This window comes from Natator depressus, chromosome 3, assembly GCF_965152275.1.
Source record: "Natator depressus isolate rNatDep1 chromosome 3, rNatDep2.hap1, whole genome shotgun sequence".
Taxonomy (NCBI): Eukaryota; Metazoa; Chordata; order Testudines; family Cheloniidae; genus Natator; species Natator depressus.
Genome location: NC_134236.1, coordinates 176,191,795 through 176,210,358, shown reverse-complemented (window position 1 = coordinate 176,210,358; position 18,564 = coordinate 176,191,795). Strand labels below are relative to the sequence as shown.

At 43.5% G+C, this 18,564-nt stretch overlaps 1 protein-coding gene across 3 annotated transcripts in view; it reads right to left on the bottom strand.

The window, feature by feature from the left end:
* EPAS1 (endothelial PAS domain protein 1) overlaps positions 1 to 18,564 on the bottom strand; it is a 151,215-nt gene that overhangs the window by 107,614 nt on the left and 25,037 nt on the right. Inside the window, exon 1 of one of the 3 annotated variants that reach the window (XM_074949378.1) lies at positions 2,076 to 2,092. The exons of the other annotated variants lie outside the window; for them this stretch is intronic. The gene's annotated coding sequence lies outside the window, so the exon portion shown is untranslated. Of the gene's footprint in view, positions 1 to 2,075; positions 2,093 to 18,564 lie in introns of those variants that run through there. 3 annotated transcript variants of the gene reach the window in all.

Below are 18,564 nucleotides of genomic sequence, written 5' to 3'. Positions count from 1 at the left end.
TTCAGCTGTGAAGACCAATGCAAAGAATTCATTTAGTTTCTCGGCAATGGCCTTATTGTCCTTGAGTGCTCTCTTAGCACCTCGATCATCCAGTGGTCCCACTGCTTGTTTAGCAGGCTTCCTGCTTCCGATGTACTTAAAAAAAATTGCTACTACTTTTTGAGTCTTTGGCTAACTGTTCCTCAAATTCTTTTTTGGCCTACTTACTTGTATTTTTACACTTCATTTGCCAGTGTTTATGCTCCTTTCTATTTTCCTCTTTTTAAAGGATGCCTTTTTTTTTTTGCCTTTCTCTGATTCTTTTACTTTGTTGGTTAGCGACAGTGGCTCTTTTTTGGTTGTCTTACTATGCTTTTTAATTTGGGGTATACATTTAAGTTGAGCCTCTATTATGGTGTCTTTAAAAAGTTTCCATGCATCTTGCAGAGATTTCACTTTTGGCACTGTACCCTTTAATTTCTGTTTAATTAATCATTAACTGAGCGGAGTACTTTGCATTTGTCCTTATTGAATTTCAACCTATTTACTTCAAACCATTTCTCCAATTTGTCCTACCTTTTTGATGAAAACTGAAACAAAAAAGTCATTTAGCACTTCTGCCATTTCCACATTTTCTGTTATTGTTTTCTCCCCTCATTGAATGATAGGTTTACCCTGTCCTTAGTCTTTCTCTTGCTTCTAATGTATTTGTAGAATGTTTTCTTGTAACCCTTTATGTCTCTAGCTAGTTTAATCTCATTTTATGTCCAGGCCTTTCTAATTTTGTCCTCACATACTTGTGCTATTTGTTTATATTCATTCTTCATACTTTGACTTAGCTTCCACTTTTTGTGGAACTCTTTTTTGAGTTTCAGATAATTGAAGATCTCCTAGTTCAGCCAGCATGGCTTCTTGCCATACTTTGTATCTTTCCTATGGAGTGGGATAGTTTGCAGAAGTGGCAGTTGGGCCAAATAATCCTCCATCTGTGCTGTCTCCCTCATACAACCAATGAAATTGCTCTGTGTAAATTAGCTGTAGAATAAGGGTGGTGATTAGTTGAGCTACCTCTGATATCAGAATGTTCTAGGACTCTTGGCATGGCATAGGCACATGCCTTGCTTTCGCACAGGTATAGTTCACAAAGTCAAAATGCCTGAGAATTTACAAATTGGATAGTAACAGACTGAAAAAATCCAGTGATGATTCAACCTGGTGATATTCTTAATAGATAGAGCTCTCAGCCATGCTTGTAGTTGTTTCTATCACTTCACACTGACTTACAGGCATAATAGGCTCCAGAGTGACACACAGAGTGACAATCCCAGAATTTTATTACATAGATATATAGGAACAGCTGAGGAGAAATGAGGAAACACCTTTCAGTGCTACTGAAAGACATGGGACTGGGAGAGATTTTTGGGGAAATAGAATGGCTAAATGCTAAAAAAGAAAAAGGATTGTCCATCTTAGATGGCACAGATGGCTTGTATGGATAGAAAAATTATACTTTAACTTAACCCAAATCCAAAACATTCATCTAAAGCAGCAACATCACTGCTAGATTGTCTTACACACACAGGCGTTGCAGAGTAATCTAATAGATTGAACACAGGGCCAGCAGTCAGAAACTCCAAAATTATAACTCCACTCTCTCCCACTGCCTTGCTGAGTTACTGAGCCTCTCTGGGTATGCCTACACACCAAATGAAAGTACCTGTGCTAGTTTTAATCTAGCTAGCATGGGGAACTACAGTAGTGAAGATGTGGCAACACAGACTTCAGTAAGGGCTAATGACCCAAGTACAAGCCCACCAGGGACCCTGATTATGTATGCTGGTTACTGGCCTGCAATGAAGTCCATGATGCCACATCTTCACTATCACTATTATCCATGCCAGCTAGATTCAAGCTAGTGCAGGTACACCTACCTGTGCTATAATCATACCTTCATTTTCTGTGTTGTCATAACCTCTTTAATCATTCTTACAATGCTGCATGTTGGAAATATTAATGAGTCAGTGTTTATACAGCAGTTTGAAGATGTAAAGCACTATATAAAATTGTTAAGTATTATTAACCGTGGAGGGAGTTACCTGTCCTATTTTCCAGCTTGTTAAGATGTACTAATAGCAGTAACTAGAAATAATCCAAGCTCATACGAGTGGGTGCATCAAGGAATGTAGTATCCAGAATGAAGAGATAGGAAAAAAAATAAAAAAATAAAAAAAGACAAACTTCTCCAATCTTGGAAAATGCTCAACTGTAGGTCCTGAAAAACAAATAAATCTTAGCTGAAGAGTGAGTAACATAAGCTCTGTTTTTTCAAAAGGGGTCTCTAATTTTGGATGCACAATTAAACATACATCTGGCAAGACCATCAGTAGTGTGGTGCACTACAGTTCCTGTCCAGCGAAATCCTGGCCCTACTGAAGTTAGTGGGAGTTGTCATTCAAATAAAGCTCAAATCAACTGAATTATACTGATATACACCAGCTGAACATCTAGTCCATATATTTTTCAGTGCTCTACAATTAATTTTAGCACATAACAATCCCATCAAGGAAGTACAAATGACCAGAATAAATCTTATTGGGTGACTGTTAAGCAAGTGTTTTGAGGTATTCTAGGAAACGATCATTATAACTATAAGTAAGGCTCATTCCTCTTATTTCCTCAAAACATTATTTTACTAGCTCGTAGCTCCCAGTTACAAACTGGGTTTGTAAAAAAACATCTGCTTCCCTCGGATGTTGTGTACAATATGATTCTACATACAACGGCCACTTTAAAGAGTAGCTACTAACTTTCCCTTCCCACATTTTTGAACATACTACTTTCTGAGGGTTTCACCATACATTCTACATGCACCCATTCTCAAACTACATTTTGTCGTCAAGCAATAACAATAAAAATCATGAGTCATGCCCTGAAAATGTTGGCCGGAAAACTGAATTGGCCTCATGCTTGCAATAACGAAGGAACACAAAGCATTTAACCATTTTAAAGGTTTGCAATATGGTATTAGCATATAATCTCTAAAATAAAATTCAAAAAAGGACTTCTCCAAATTCTTCTTGGGCAGCCCACCACTAGAGCATTGTGTCAGAAGGGGAATCAAAACACCAACACTGCAGGGAATCAAGGGACCTGAGGGTCCTGGTAGATAACCAACTGTACACATGAGCTCCCACTACAATGCTGTAGCTAAAAGGGCAAATATGATCCTTGGATGTATATTCAGGGAACTATTAAGTAAGTAGGAGTAGTAAATTGGTGTTACCTCTGCATACAGCATTAGTTAAAGCATTACTGGAATACTGTGTGTAACACTTCAAAAAGGATGCTCATATGTTGGAAAGAGTTCAGAAAAGAGCCACAACAATGAGTTGAGGTCTGGAAAACATGCCTTCCAATAAGAAGACTAAAGAGAACCAACAGGCCTTATTGGTTTACTCAAGTGAAGGTGAATTGATCATAGTAGATGTCTCTTTGATCGAGCAGAAAAAGTCAGAAATGAGATTCAGTGGCTGAATGCTAGATACATGAGGACTAGAAAAAAGGTAAAATTTTTAACAGAGAAATAGTTAACCACTGGAACAATCTATAATGGGATGTAGTGCATTCTCTGTCACCTGAAGTCTTGAAATAACTAGATATCCTTCTAAAAGATATGCTATAGTTCAAACAGAAGATATGGGCTTCTTGGGGAAACAAGTGGATGAGGTTCTATGGCCTGTCAGGTTCTATGTTGGAGGTCTGACCAGAGGATCACAATGGTTCCTTCTGGCCTTAGAATCTAGGAGGAAGTGCCTCCAATGATAAATGAAATGAGACAGCCCATGCGGTATTTTTAGGTGGAATTGCAAAAACACTTGTTTTTACAGCAATTTTTAAGAATTCATTTTCATAACGCTCTTAAAAATTATATAAAAATAAAAAGACACCAACAGTTTTCAAGCCAGATCCAGGACTGCATTAGTGCAGCTTTCTGCTACAAAGCACAATGTCAGCATAACCAGAGGATTTCCCATGTCATGGCATCCTCAAAGGAAGCAGAGCTATTGTAATGGCCCTGCTCTCTGTGGAAGGCAGAAGGGGCACAGTGAGGTAGAAGTGGTATATGACCAGAGGGTGGGACACGTCTGCCTAAGCAGTTCCTTGGAAACACTGGCAGCCAGCACAATTTAATCATAGAAAATTAGGGTTGGAAGAGACTTCAGGAGGTCACCTAGCTTAACCCCCTGCTCAATGCAGGACCAACCCCAACTAAATCATCCCAGCCAGGGCTTTGTCAAGCCAGGCCTTAAAAACCTCTAAGGATGAAGATTCCACCACCTCCCTAAAAACCCATTCCAGGGCTTCACCACCCTCCTAGTGAAGTAGTTTTTCCTAATATCCAACCTAGACCTCCCCCACTGCAACTTGAGACCATTGTTTCTTGTTCTATCATCTGCCACCACTGAGAACAGCCGAGCTCCATCCCCTTTGGAACCCCACTTCAGGTAGTTGAAGGCTGCTATCAAATCCCCCCTCACTCTTCTCTTCTGCAGACTAAATAAGTCCAGTTCCCTCAGCTTCTTCTCATAAATCGTGTGCCCCAACCTTCTGATAATTTTCGTTGCCCTCCGCTGGACTCTCTCCAATTTGTCCACATCCTTTCTGTAGTGGGTGGGCCCAAAACTGGGCGCAATACTCCAGATGTGGCCTCACCAGTGCCGAATAGAGGAGAATAATCACTTCCCTCAATCCGCTGGCAATGCTCCTATTAATGCAGCCCAATATGCTGTTAGCCTTCTTGGCAACAAGGGCACACCATTGGCTCATATCCAGCTTCTCATCCACTGTAATCCCAAGGTCCTTTTTTGCAGAACTACCGCTTAGCTAGTCGGTCCCCAGCCTGTAGCAGTGCATGGGATTCTTCCAGCCTAAGTGCAGGACTCTGCACTTTTCCTTGTTGAACCTCATCAGATTTCTTGTGGCCCAAACCTCCAATTTCTCTAAGTCACTCTCAACCCTACCCCTACCCTCCAGGATATCTACCTTTCCCCTCAGCTTAATATCATCCACAAACTTGCTCAGGGTGCAATGCATCCCATCATCCAGATCATTAATCCTTTAATTTGGGTGGGAAGGGGATTGGCCTGGTGCAGACTGGCTTAGTATCAAGAGAGCGAAAAGAGGACAATGACACATACACTCCACACCCTGAGCTGTGTTAGATAAGCCCCATGGGGTTGGAGATTGTGGGTGCACTGTCCAGCCCACACTTCTACAAGGCCACCCACTTCCTGTTCCATCTTCACCCTCTTATGGAGAGAGCTCTGTAACAGGGCAGTCCTGGGAAGGATTGCTGCAGAGGTAGCTGATATGCCCAGGAAGGATAAGATTCCAGAATCTGGACCCTGGCTTTTAATATTTCAAAGCCATATGGAAATTCATTCATTTCACACTCAGTTTGTTGTTCATATCACTGCATTCTACAGTATCCAAAATATACTGTGTGTTTTTTGACACAGGATGCTGTTCTAAACAAGAACAACATTAGAAGTATAAGCAGCAATAACCACAATTGACTTTGCATATGATTTTACTGTAGCATACAATATCTCCCTGTTAAAACAAAAATGGAGGCCTTTCTTTGCAGGTTGATTATTATATGATGCCATAAAACTCTCTGATGGACCTGCACTCTTTTTTGCATCTGTTGCAGCTTTTAAAAACCAACAGCCTCATATGCAAGATGAAATGTTGCCATTGCTTTCATAAACACAATACATCTCTATCCTCTAATGGATAGATATCCAAAAAGTGAGAAAGGACTTCAGCATTGTGAATAACTAGTGTCTGGGATTAAAAACATCCTGTCTTAGTGAATATCCTCTAATGGAATGCTGTTTTGTCATTTCTTACAGAAAACACTTTTCAGTGAATCACATTAAATATCACATGTCTCCTGGAGCAATCCCTTATGAATCTGACCTATATCCCATCAGATTTCAGGAAAGGAACATAATGGTCACACAAGGGTGTGCCCCATCATGGCTTCTACACACCAAGAGCAACAACTGATACACATAAAAGACTCAGTCCTGCAAAGTGCTGAATGCTTTCAATTCCCACAGAAGTCACCTTCCTGGAACAAGTCCGGGTTCCAGTAACACAGACACAGGTAACCAACCGCTTTCATGTTCTCTCCACAGGTACCATTGCGGAGAGTGGACCAGATGATATGTCTGGGGGGAGAAAGCAGAAGGAGACTCCGCTGGTTGGAAGGCATGAGATGCGATGTCCTGAGGTTGGGGGTTCCACGACCACCACTCCCAAGAGGAGAAGGCGGGTGGTGGTGGTCGGGGACTCTCTCCTCCGGGGGACTGAGTCATCTATCTGCCGCCCTGACCGGGAAAACAGAGAAGTCTGCTGCTTGCCAGGGGCTAAGATTCGCAATGTGACGGAGAGACTGCCGAGACTCATCAAGCCCTCGGATCGCTACCCCTTCCTGCTTCTCCACGTGGGCACCAATGATACTGCCAAGAATGACCTTGAGCGGATCACTGTGGACTACGTGGCTCTGGGAAGACGGATAAAGGAGTTGGAGGCGCAAGTGGTGTTCTCGTCCATCCTCCCCGTGGAAGGAAAAGGCCTGGGTAGGGACCGTCGAATCGTGGAAGTCAACGAATGGCTACGCAGGTGGTGTCGGAGAGAAGGCTTTGGATTCTTTGACCATGGGATGGTGTTCCATGAAGGAGGAGTGCTGGGCAGAGACGGGCTCCATCTTACGAAGAGAGGGAAGAGCATCTTTGCCAGCAGGCTGGCTAACCTAGTGAGGAGGGCTTTAAACTAGGTTCACCGGGGGAAGGAGACCAAAGCCCTGAGGTAAGTGGGAAAGCGGGATACCGGGAGGAAGCACAGGCAGGAATGTCTGTGAGGGGAGGGCTCCTGCCTCATACTGGGAATGAGGGGCGATCACCAGGTTATCTCAAGTGCTTATATACAAATGCACAAAGCCTTGGAAACAAGCAGGGAGAACTGGAGGTCCTGGTGATGTCAAGGAACTATGACATGATTGGAATAACAGAGACTTGGTGGGATAACTCACATGACTGGAGTACAGTCATGGATGGTTATAAACTGTTCAGGAAGGACAGGCAGGGCAGAAAAGGTGGGGGAGTAGCACTGTATGTAAGGGAGCAGTATGACTGCTCAGAGCTCCGGTACGAAACTGTGGTAAAACCTGAGTGTCTCTGGATTAAGTTTAGAAGTGTGTGCAACAAGAGTGATGTAGTGGTGGGAGTCTGCTATAGACCACCGGACCAGGGGGATGAGGTGGATGAGGCTTTCTTCCGGCAACTCACGGAAGCTACTAGATCGCATGCCCTGATTCTCATGGGTGACTTTAATTTTCCTGATATCTGCTGGGAGAGCAATACAGCGGTGCATAGACAATCCAGGAAGTTTTTGGAAAGCGTAGGGGACAATTTCCTGGCGCAAGTGCTAGGGGAGCCAACTAGGGGGGGCGCTTTTCTTGACCTGCTGCTCACAAACCGGGTAGAATTAGTGGGGGAAGCAAAAGTGGATGGGAATCTGGGAGGCAGTGACCATGAGTTGGTTGAGTTCAGGATCCTGACGCAGGGAAGAAAGGTAAGCAGCAGGATACAGACCCTGGACTTCAGGAAAGCGGACTTCGACTCCCTCAGGGAACAGATGGCCAGGATCCCCTGGGGGACTAACATGAAGGGGAAGGGAGTCCAGGAGAGCTGGCTGTATTTCAAGGAATCCCTGTTGAGGTTACAGGGACAAACCATCCCGATGAGTCGAAAGAATAGTAAACATGGCAAGCGACCAGCTTGGCTTAATGGTGAAATCCTAGCGGATCTTAAACATAAAAAAGAAGCTTACAAGAAGTGGAAGGTTGGACATATGACCAGGGAAGAGTATAAAAATATTGCTCGGGCATGTAGGAAAGATATAAGGAGGGCCAAATCGCACCTGGAGCTGCAGCTAGCAAGAGATGTCAAGAGTAACAAGAAGGGTTTCTTCAGGTATGTTGGCAACAAGAAGAAAGCCAAGGAAAGTGTGGGCCCCTTACTGAATGAGGGAGGCAACCTAGTGACAGAGGATGTGGAAAAAGCTAATGTACTCAATGCTTTTTTTGCCTCTGTTTTCACTAACAAGGTCAGCTCCCAGACTGCTGCGCTGGGCATCACAGAATGGGGAAGAGATGGCCAGCCCTCTGTGGAGATAGAGGTGGTTAGGGACTATTTAGAAAAGCTGGACGTGCACAAGTCCATGGGGCCGGACGAGTTACATCCGAGAGTGCTGAAGGAATTGGCGGCTGTGATTGCAGAGCCCTTGGCCATTATCTTTGAAAACTCGTGGCGAACGGGGGAAGTCCCGGATGACTGGAAAAAGGCTAATGTAGTGCCAATCTTTAAAAAAGGGAAGAAGGAGGATCCTGGGAACTACAGGCCAGTCAGCCTCACCTCAGTCCCTGGAAAAATCATGGAGCAGGTCCTCAAAGAATCAATCCTGAAGCACTTACATGAGAGGAAAGTGATCAGGAACAGTCAGCATGGATTCACCAAGGGAAGGTCATGCCTGACTAATCTAATTGCCTTTTATGATGAGATTACTGGTTCTGTGGATGAAGGGAAAGCAGTGGATGTATTGTTTCTTGACTTTAGCAAAGCTTTTGACACGGTCTCCCACAGTATTCTTGTCAGCAAGTTAAGGAAGTATGGGCTAGATGAATGCACTATAAGGTGGGTAGAAAGCTGGCTAGATTGTCGGGCTCAACAGGTAGTGATCAATGGCTCCATGTCTAGTTGGCAGCCGGTGTCAAGTGAAGTGCCCCAGGGGTCGGTCCTGGGGCCGGTTTTGTTCAATATCTTCATAAATGATCTGGAGGATGGTGTGGATTGCACTCTCAGCAAATTTGCAGATGATACTAAACTGGGAGGAGTGGTAGATACGCTGGAGGGGAGGGATAGGATACAGAAGGACCTAGACAAATTGGAGGATTGGGCCAAAAGAAATCTGATGAGGTTCAATAAGGATAAGTGCAGGGTCCTGCACTTAGGATGGAAGAATCCAATGCACCGCTACAGACTAGGGACCGAATGGCTAGGCAGCAGTTCTGCGGAAAAGGACCTAGGGGTGACAGTGGACGAGAAGCTGGATATGAGTCAACAGTGTGCCCTTGTTGCCAAGAAGGCCAATGGCATTTTGGGATGTATAAGTAGGGGCATAGCCAGCAGATCGAGGGATGTGATCGTTCCCCTCTATTCGACACTGGTGAGGCCTCATCTGGAGTACTGTGTCCAGTTTTGGGCCCCCCACTACAAGAAGGATGTGGATAAATTGGAGAGAGTCCAGCGAAGGGCAACAAAAATGATTAGGGGTCTAGAGCACATGACTTATGAAGAGAGGCTGAGGGAGCTGGGATTGTTTAGTCTGCAGAAGAGAAGAATGAGGGGGGATTTGATAGCTGCTTTCAACTACCTGAAAGGGGGTTCCAAAGAGGATGGCTCTAGACTGTTCTCAATGGTAGCAGATGACAGAACGAGGAGTAATGGTCTCAAGTTGCAATGGGGGAGGTTTAGATTGGATATTAGGAAAAACTTTTTCACTAAGAGGGTGGTGAAACACTGGAATGCGTTACCTAGGGAGGTGGTAGAATCTCCTTCCTTAGAGGTTTTTAAGGTCAGGCTTGACAAAGCCCTGGCTGGGATGATTTAACTGGGAATTGGTCCTGCTTTGAGCAGGGGGTTGGACTAGATGACCTTCTGGGGTCCCTTCCAACCCTGATATTCTATGATTCTATGAAGTCCAGATTGCAGTCTACAAAAAAAGAACTTGATCCTGTTGCTCTTATGCAGGTGAAACACTCAAAGAATTCAACCCTCATCTTACGTATCAGTGTTTCCAATATCAAATGTGTTTGAACTAAAAATGCTGCCCCCATAAACATTTCATTGAATTGTCTTCATAATAATGAACAACTAGGGGCTGGGATGGTTAAGAGGTAGGAAACTAGCATTTAAAACGAACACAAAGGTTAACACTGGATACCCACCAAACCTGCAAACATTTGTTCATTCAAGGTCTTTTTTCAGCAATCATGATGAACTTTCCCACTTTCAGGAGGGAAGAAGAAAACACTTAGGGCTCTTCAAGCTATAACCCTGCCCACTCCACCCTACTATTGCCCCTGCTTATCATGAGATGATCCTGGCCATGGCTGGTATCTTATCTCTGTAATCCTCTGGGGTTAGATGGAGCCAATCTTATGGTTGTAATAGTTCTACTGCTGTTATAAATGATCTTTTCCTGTGAAGAAACACATTATCTATGGGGGGAAAGGAATGACCACGCTTGCTAATGGGAAAATGTTTACTTTCATTTGAAACAATCAAAGCAAAGCTGCAGCAACAAAAATCATAGTTGCTTTAGAGCTCTTAATAATCATTAGGCTGTGAAATGAACTGCACCCACATAAATAGTAGGTGCGTAATGATGGAATTGTGCACATGAAGCCTTAGAGCCAAATTTTGTTTCCACTGAAATCAATGGGAGTTTGGTTATTGATTTCAAGAGAGTCAAGATTTAGCACCTAGAGCGTAATTCACTCTAATGCATAAGGCTCACAAAAAGCTCCATGCCCTACTTAAGGCCTGGATTGAGTCAATAAAGGCCTACATTCTGAATAGGTCTTGTACCTGCAGTTGTGTGAAACTAGAGCCTTAGGGCTAGATTCTGCCATGCTGTTACCGGATCTGTGGTGAGGGGTGGAGGAAAGGTGTTAAGATATTCTTTCTGCTCGGCATAGTCCATATAAGGACCAAAGACACTCCAGACTCTGAGCTCATAAAAATGCAGTTAACCGCCCTGCCTTCTCCAGGGAGGAGCACTGTGCCCCAAAGGGGTGGGAAGGGATTAAGAAGAAGAAGGAATATAAGTCCACCCAGCTTTGTCCTCACTAGCAGAGCTCCCCATGGGGCTGTGTGGAACCTTGCATGACGACCCCTTCAGAAAGGCTGCACCAAACTGGCACAAATGTGTATTATATTCACAAGTGAAGTCTATAAAGAACACTTATAAGTGACAGCAAATCCATTTTAAATTAAAACCATTGGCAGGCCAGCCTGTGATTCAGATGAGCTGAGATTGTTATTCAGAAGTCCTAGCTGCTAGGGGTGATTCCGCCAGCCCTCACCCAAGTGGTATTATACCTGTTCCACAAACTATCTCACTGAGTGAAATACACACCAGTGACAATCCCTCCGTCACATCTCGGATACAGGCCTCTGGCAGGCAGCATACTTCCCTGGATGCCATGTCAGGGCGACAAATCCCCCTTCATCCTGATGGATCGCTAGCTGATTACACTACCTAAGCTGCAGTAGTGTGTAACACATGAGATGCTTCTCAATGTACCACAAGCTCAATTTTTATTTGAAACATGCCACTAGGCTGTGGCATGCATCATTTGAAAAGCCAACAATGTGGCATGCTTTTCACTTCACTTACATACATGCCACATATAACAAAATATATGAAATCACAATTGCAATAGGCAGAGAACTTTGTTTTCACTATGTGTCTGAAGAGGCTTAAATATGTTGTTTAGCCCATCAGGTACATGGACTATTCTTGCTCATGAAACATGCTTTAATATTTTATGCATCACAGAGCATGGTCCAAATCCTAGAGTCCAGAATGAGTTTTCTTCACACGTCTTTTCTCAGGCAAAACCGCCATTTCCTTCAGTACAAGTTTTGCCTAAGGAAGGCTGAGTTAAAAAGTGAGAAAGGACTTCAGCATTGTGAATAACTAGTGTTTGGGATTAAAAACATCCTGTCTTAGTCAGACTACTCCCCAGTTCTCTTATCTTTGAGCACAGGCACCTTAAAAGTACATATCTACCCTTCCATGTCTTTTGGAGGAGAGCAGTATCTGACTCCACCAACAGCTGAGTGACGGATACTGCTACTGCCTCCCTCAAAGAATCTATCATTCCACTAATGCTACGAGACATGTGTGGATCTGAGATCACAGACCTTTACAAGAATCTGCATACAATTCAAAACGGGTATATAAACTCACTTACATAAGCCACAATGGGTGTTTCCCCACATCCAAAAGTAGATTACTCTGTACAGCTACGTGCTTGCCAAAAAAGGCACTTAGCCAAGTAAACATGTGTAGAAGGCCAATCCGCTGCTCTTTACTCTGACTGAGGTCAGCAGGAGTTGTGTCTGGGTATGCAGTTTAGGATCAAGCTCTACATGTTTAATGTGCTGAATTAGGGATAACCCACCTTCTAAAATTCTTGTATAAAAAGAAATATCTGAAGGAAAAAGACATACATATACCTTGAGTGTTTTCCAATTACGCAATTACATTTTGGTTCAATCAAGTTTATAGATTTCTCTATACTCCTTGTTCACGTACTAAAGCCCATCGTCCAATAGCTCAGCTTTACAAATTGATACCTCTTTAGTCTCTTCACGCTACACTCAGAACACTTTTCTGAAGATTCATCTGTTTTAAAACCTCTCAGAAAATTTTTACAATGTAGAAAAAGACATTTAAAAAGGAAAAGGGTTGATATTTGTGTTCTAAAATATGCTCTCTCTTTGTATTAAATTTAAAGGAAACTTCGTTTTAACTGATTGTGGGCCCCTTCTCTAGTCTGGCTGAACCGTGTTCAATCCAACACTGAAGGAGAGAAAGGGCTTTACACTACCTTCAAATGTCCTGATCCTGGGGCCATCCTGGCATTAGTCCCCTCCCCACAGTAAAGTCTATCTTGTGCTGTCTTCCCACAGCCCCCAAGAACTGTTGCTGCAGCAAGAGCTCAGCTGAGTGCGGGGACAACTTGACTATATCCTTGTTCCCTCCTTCAGCAGGACAATGTGGTGTCTACATCAGCTGAGGCTATGTCTACACTATAGAGACTATACCGACATATACCCATCAGTATAGTTATGCCAGCATAGCCCCATAGTATAGATGCAGCCTACATGCACAGAAGGGTTTTTCTGTCAGTGTAAGAACACCACCACCTCCCTTAATGAAGTTAGCAATGTTGACTGAAGCATTCTTCCATTGGCATGAATAAATCTACACTGAAGGTTTGGTCAGCATAGCTAGGTGGGTCTGGATTGTGGTTTTTTCACACCCAGGACCAACATACCTATGCTGATAAAACTTTTCAGTATAGACCAGGCCTGAGTTTCAGAAAGTGCCTGCAAAAGCCAGGTTTATGGATCATTCATATTGCCTGAGTAGTGCAGTGGGGATGCCCTGGAGCACCTGGCTCTGCACCCATCCACCAATAGTGCAGAAAACGTCTAACAATCAATAGCAAAACATGGGTTTCCATTAAAAACACTTTAAAATATCATGCCAGATGTGGCCAAAAATAGTATTTTCTGTTAGTTTCTGTGACACTTTCCAAAATGTTACTGATAACACCTGGACTCTAATCAAAATAGCATGGATCTCTCGTTTGAAATCCCTGCATTCAAAAGACCAGTCACTTCTGAATGATTTTAGACAGGTATTCATGAAGAGCTGCCTTGTTCTCATATTAGTCTAATCTATATATATCATTTAAAGTTAATAAGGTTAACCCAGAGTGCTGCAAGAAGTCAACTGTAGGCAGATGCACTTATCAATATCAATGATACCATGACAACCAGATAATCTGGATCTATGGAATAGGTGACCATATGACATGATTTGAACAAAATCTTATAATTGTGATGACCAATTTAATTCTAGTGGGCATTCCAGCAGAAAGTTCATACAAGATCATGTAAAGTCTGTAAATTATAACAAATGTACCAGTAAGTCTACTGGGTATATTTACAAACATACTGAAACAGGTATATTGTAAGATTCATTATTTGGCCTTTTAAAATCAAGCCAGGAATTGAGATATCAAAGAACGTGAATAGCAATTTGGCAAGAAATTTAAGAAAAAAGGAATTATAGTAAAATTCATATGAGGTGTATGCCCCCTTTTTAACACAAATTACCTGACATCTTACTAATTATGTGCAAAGTATAAAAACATTTTAAATAATGTAAAATTGTGGTCTGATATGTAAGTTGCTATAAAATGCATGTCCAAAAGTTAGATAGAAATAAACCCAGGTTATGCTGACTCGGAGACATTAGCTGAATATATTTTCTAAATTTAATCTACTGCTCTGAACCAAACAAAGCTCTACGATAACAATTTCCTTCAACTGCAGTGCAAAACTAAAAAACTTCAACATACGCATTTTAACCACAGGCCATCATTACATTCTGGAAAAAAGCTTATATGGGAGCATTAAACACTGGTAGAATCAAATGAACATAATCCTCTTTTACAGCAAATATTTAAACATACCTGGAATACATTTTCAAAGCAATGTACAGGGATTTAGCTGTGTGACTCCTGTTAATGCCAATGGAAGTTTCAGAGTGCTTAGAAAGTGTACTCATTGGTTAATATTTTGGTATGAAAAAAACTTTTCTGCTAATGTGGTTTTTTTATTTGTATCTCTATTTATTACACAAATCAGACTAACAAAAATATGCATCTCCAAGATTTTCATCTTGGCTATTAGTTTTCTTTTTATGATGTTCCTATGCCATAGTTCAAACTGAGCTTTAACTAAAAAAAGAGAAGCAGACACAAAAATTATCAGGAATAAAGTAATAAGTCATATCCCAGTACAACAGAGGTGGGCAAACTACAGCCCACGGGCCACATCCAGCCTGTGAGACCGTCCTGCCTGGTCCTTGAACTCCCGGCCAGGGAGGCTAGCCCCCTGCTGTCCCCCCGCCCCCGCAGGCACGCCACCACACGGGCAGCACGGCTGGCTCGGGCCGGGTGGCGTGGCTTCCAGTCCTGCCACTCTGAGCGGCATGGTAAGGGGGCGGGGAGGTTGGATAAGGGTCAGGGGAACCGGAGGGCAGTCAGGGGACAGGGAGCAGGAGACGGCTGGATGGGGCGGAGGTTCGGGGGGAGGGGGCGGTCAGGGGACAGGGAGGGGAGGACAGGCATGGGAGTCCCAGGGGACCTGTCAGGGGACAGGGGTGTGGACAGGTCGGGGCAGTCAGGGGACAGGGAGCAGGGGGGGTTGGATAGGGGGTGGGGTCCCGCGGGGGGGCGATTGGGGGGGAGGTCCCGGGAGGGGGCAGTCAGGGGACAAGGAGCAGGGGGGATGGATGGGTCGGGGATTCTGAGGGGGATAGTCAGGGGGCGGGAAGTGGGAGGGGGCGGATGGGGGCAGGGGGCCAGGCTGTTTGGGGAGGCACAGCTTTCCCTACCCGACCCGCCATAGAGTTTTGCAACACCGATGTGGCCCTTGGGCCAAAAAGTTTGCCCACCCCTGCAGTACAACATATATCCCCCCATACAGTTCCGTATGAAAAGCACATACATCTGAAGAATTGTCCACTCTGCTGTACTGCACTCACACTTGACAATAACAAGTTCTTTGCTCTTTTTAAGACATTGAATTAAAAGCAGTCCAATTTAAATTTAAATAATCAGTCTGTCCATTTCTCTCTCTCCTCTTCTGCTAGCCTTGAGAATGTTCTGCCATATAACAAATTTGCCAAAAGCACTAAATAAAGACTAATCCAGAAAAAATGAGGGAGACTTTCAAGTTAAGTGCATGAAACCCATTGGCTTTCAGTGGGAATTAGGCACTTAATTGCCATTTGTGCCTTTTGAAAATCTTTCCCTACAGACCTTAAAATATGTAATCTCCTCTTTATTTAAATTTCCTACAGAATTCAAAAGAAAATGGTAACCATTCTAGACGTTTTTTGAACCCTCCTAATTTAATAAAGAATTTTCTATCTGCTATGAGTTTCTATAGAATGGTTCAAAAACCCTGATGTAGCTTATGTATTCTCTATAAAATTTTGTAGGTGTTTAGAGTAATTTCTATAGAATCCTGTTACATTTCTGTAGAACCATTGTTAGCTTTCTCTGTTAAATTCCACAGGACTTTTCCACATTCGACTCTCATGTTTCCATTTAAGTGTACCACATGTCTTGGATTGCCAAGAAATAAAAAATGGCTTTCACCAGTTTTGCGTGCAGCATAAGTTGTCATTACATAATCATAAGGGCACTACCCCGACTGTGGAGGGTATAGATGAAGATAAGAAAATAAGGGTAACAATCCCTTCTTTTAAAATTTGTTTCAGTTATACGATACTACAAATTTTAGGACCATTAGGACCAAACTTCAAGTGTGTTTGGTTTTTTAAATTTTATTTTACAGTGTATACATTTTCCTCTCTCTTCCAGGAAGGCACAGATATACTAAAATAAGATGTAAAATAAATGAAGCAAACACAAGTATCTTTTCTTAGTTATTACCAACTAACATGTTGGTTTAAGCCAACATTCTTCTGTAAGACTAAACCGGGGTGGGCAAACCTTTTGGCCCGAGGGCCACATCTGGATATGGAAATTGTACGGTGGGCTATAAATCCTCAAGAAATTGGGGCTTGGCGTGCGGGCTCCAGCTGGGGGTGCAGACTCTGGGGTGGGGCCAGAAATGAGGAGTTCAGGGTATGGGAGGGGGTTGCGGGTTGGGGCAGGGGGTTGGGGTGCAGGGGGGGTGAGGGCTCCAGCTAGGGCTGAGCAGTTAGGGGTGCAGGAGGGTGCTCCAGGCTGGGACCGAGGGGTTCAGAGGGTGGGAGGGAGATCAGGGCTGGGGCAGGGGGTTGGGGCGTGGGAGGAGGTCAGGGATGCAGGCTCTGGGCAGCGCTTACCTCAAGCAACTCCCAGAAGCAGCAGCATGTCCCTCCTCCAGCTCCTACGTGGAGGCGCAGCCAGGCAGCTCTGCACGCTGCCCTCTCCGCAGGTGCTTGGGGTGGGGGTAGCATACAAAGCCCCATGGCTGCCCCTACACGTAGGAGCCGGAGGGGGGACATGCTGCTGCTTCCAGGAGCTGCGCAGAGTGGGGCAAGCCCCTGACCCCGCTCCCCAGCTGGAGTGCCATAGCAGGGCAAGCCCCAAACCCCGCTCCCCAGCGGGAGCTCAAAAGCCAGATTAAAACGTTGAGAGGGTTGGATGCGGCCCCCGGGCCGCAGTTTGCCCACCCCTGGACTAAACCCTAAAGTCCCCACCGTCACAACACGTTTAGATTGTGCTGATACTTCCTGGCTGAGAAGCCCAAACTGCAATCATTTACATCTTTTTCTGAGACTACTCACATGCATGTTTTCAGGATCAGGCCTTTAAAATGAACTGGGCATTGACCAGACCAAGTGCACAGCTACACAAGAAGCAAGGAAATATTATGCAAGACCACAGGAAGTTAGAGGAGACAGTATTCTGGGCAGACCTGGCAAGAAGTCTGTGTGAACTTCAGCTAACAAGCAAACTTTGGTCATAGGCGCCAAATTCAGCAGAGAGCATTCCCAATGCTGCAAAGGAGAACACTGCACGTTTCTGCCAGTAGGCTACGCTCCAGGACATTATGTACCTGATGGGATACAGATAAACTCAGGTTTTTGTGTGCTTTTTGCTAAGTCTTAACTTATTTTTAAAATTTGGAGAATATTTTCATTCAATATATGTTAGGAATAGCTAAAGGCTTGTTTTCATGGCTGTCCTAACAGACCACTACTACTTCTGCTCCTTATCATTTTAGCTACAGTAAGTGGCCTACAAAGGAAACCTTTTGGCAATAGCTCCCTTTTTTCGCCCCACGTCTCTCTCTAGGTATACTCTACTTAAAGATTATTTCCTTTGTAAGAACCTAATCCTCCATCCCTTACTCAGGAAAAACACCAGATGAAGTCCATGTGAGTTTTGCTTGAATAAGGACTGCAGGATCTGGTCCTAATCCTGCAAATTTTGATTACCTGGTAGTATAACGAAGGAAAGATATTTTCTTCTTTGTTAATGGTTTATCTTTAAAACATTGATGACAAAGTGTTTGAGGTGGGAAGCTCCATTTTGATTTGCACACGTGGCCAAATAAAAAACACTGCATACTAAAGTGTCACACAGCACAAAACAATTGTGACATGTACAGTCTATTGGAATTCTCAGTAGACTCCATTTTATATTTCCAACCGCCATCTAAACAACAATAGCTCTCTTCCTCTGGCAAATACACAATGAAATACACACAAACAATAGCACTGCCATGAAGAGAGGATTCTGAGAAATATGTTACTTGAGTAGTAGATCTGGATTGCCAAGCTTGCACAAAGTTGATTAAAACTGTTTCCATCATGACTGTTGTTTAAATAAAGTAAATATCAAACATACACAAATCCTAACCATAGATTGCCATCTGCCCTATAGTACACTCATAAAGAGGTTCCCATAACCTACCACTTTTGCAAACTCAATTAAACCAGCAATACAGAAAAATGAAAATGGCATTGGTTACAATGCCTGCACTGTTACACTGGTGTAACAATAACCAACAGGAATCAAGAACATGACCACAAATCACAAATGAATACGACTGGACCACTCCAACCAAAAACAGCCCTTTCCAAACAAGGATTAAATTGTTTTGTGCCAGGTATCAGATTCCCCAGATG